The following is a 2,080-nucleotide window of genomic DNA, read 5'->3' on the forward strand; positions in this document are numbered from 1 at the left end:
GAATTCACCTAGACAGCAAGTGTGAAATGATAACGCAACGAAAAGGGTTGATTAACTAAATCCAAATGCCATCAGTGGTAGTGTAGAAAAAAAACAGAGATGGAATCATCAACGTGCATGCATACTTACTATCTGAGGACGGAAACACTGGGCAGTTTGTTCTTGTATCGGACGTCCAACTGGTCAGGGTTGTGGCTAGCCACCGCCTTGACACACACATCCTTCTCGATCTCTATGTCACCGGTGGCCATAACCGGCAGCAGATGGCACAGGTTCCAACATCCTCTGATCACGATGGTCATGACTACCGGAGGGATCATCTTAAACTCACATATATGTGTAATTTCATGTTCCTTTAAGGATGAACCTTTTTTCTCGATTTGTGTGTGTCATCCTTGCGTAGGGGCCATACTAATCTTCTCTGTATCGTTCCAATTTTATCGGATGTCTCCAAAGGGACCTTTACGGATGAACCTTAATGGTTGGTTGGTAATATGTGGCCTTTCGCCTTTTAATAAAGATCTTGTCATAGTTGATGGTGTGAGGACTTATAATGTGATAAAGTATATACGTTGTTGCAACACCAAAATCAGTGAAATATATTTCCTTTTTTTGCTGCCGATGACATCTCCTGGAATCTTGACTCCATAAAGTAAGGATTTAGATAACATCATATGTTCAGAGTTTAGTTCTTTTCTTATCTGAAACTAACATATTTTACAATGGGCACGATGGATGTTGCAGGTTCATTGATGACAGCCAAGGGTTCATGCTCGGAAAAGACTACATCGTGCTCCATGTTGTCGGCTCAGCTAAAGTCCTTCATCATGAGGAGATGGGGCACCTCGATTGTTAAAGTACACTTGGCAGGTGCATTTTGTGAAATTCTAGCCAAAAGATTGATAGCATGCTTGCCTGCTTGTTCTTTTCCGTTCAAATAAATGTTCCTTTTCTTATTGAATCCAAAGTAGCTAGCGGAGATCAAGTGAAAGGCTGTTGATTGACCCAAAGTTCTTTCCTCGACAAAAGAGCGTAATCTTAACCAATGATTGTTTCCAACATGCAAGGACGTGACCACACAAATTTATATATCTTAATCTCATATGCTATCAAGCTTTTCAAGTGTAGTTACCAAGCACCTTTTTTATTTAAGAAAGAAGTTGCTGATTTTTTTATTTAAATAGTTGATACCTAACTAGGTGAACGCCAAAATTTCTTTTCCCTATTCGTGCATGTTTGCTAGTACTATTTGGTTGAACTGATGCAATTTGCGTACTAACAAGTTTTCACTTTCGCGACGTGGGTGCAGAGGTGATCGACGCTAACTAGCACGGCCCGGTGGCGCTGTGCTCTTCAACCACTCGCAGACGGACTTCGCCGTGAAGCCTGGTTGTCACGTCGCATAGATGATCGTCCAAGTGATTTCGACGCCGGAGGTCGCCGAGGTGGAGGACCTTGACGCCATCGTCCGGGGGAGGGAGGATTCGAGTCCACCGACTTCTGAACTCCGAGTCTAGGTAGATACATCTAGAGAAGTGGTCTGTTTAGGTTGGTGGTAGACCACTAGGGAAGATACCCACCTTACGATGATGGCTGTGTGTGTCTGATGTTAAATTGAATCTTGAGATGGTTCTGTGACATGTTAAGTGGAATATTGAGATGGTTCAGTGACATTCGTTTGTTTTTCATTGGACGTATTACTATTCATGAATACTATATCTAATTTTTATTTTTTAATTCATAAATTGTTAGTAGTAGCGTGGGGAGGAAACTGAGCGCTACTAGTATATATGATACTAGTAGCGTTGGTTGTTTACCCACGCTACTAGTATTTCATTAGTAGTAGCGCGTGTATGTAATAGCAGTAGCCACTGGTAGAAAAAGGGCCTGTTGTCCCGGTTCGTAAGGGCCTTTAGTCCCGGTTCCTAAACCGGGACTAAAGTGTCGGTACTAATGCCCTGTCCCTTTAGTCCCGGTTCAATCCAGAACCGGGACTGATGGGCCTCCACGTGGCCTGTGCGCGGAGCCCAGGCAGGAGACCCTTTGGTCCCGGTTGGTGGCACCAACCAGGACCAATAGG

The 2,080-nt window shown here is 43.5% G+C and overlaps 1 non-coding gene across 1 annotated transcript; it reads right to left on the minus strand.

The window, feature by feature from the left end:
- Nucleotides 1-357: 357 nt before the first annotated feature.
- LOC123132710 (U6 spliceosomal RNA) lies at nucleotides 358-460 on the minus strand. Its single transcript, XR_006464992.1, has one exon. It is a non-coding gene; the product is annotated as a U6 spliceosomal RNA (small nuclear RNA).
- Between the last annotated feature and the right edge of the window lie 1,620 nt (nucleotides 461-2,080).

The sequence above is a fragment of the Triticum aestivum genome, chromosome 6A (genome assembly GCF_018294505.1).
Source record: "Triticum aestivum cultivar Chinese Spring chromosome 6A, IWGSC CS RefSeq v2.1, whole genome shotgun sequence".
NCBI lineage: Eukaryota > Viridiplantae > Streptophyta > Magnoliopsida > Poales > Poaceae > Triticum > Triticum aestivum.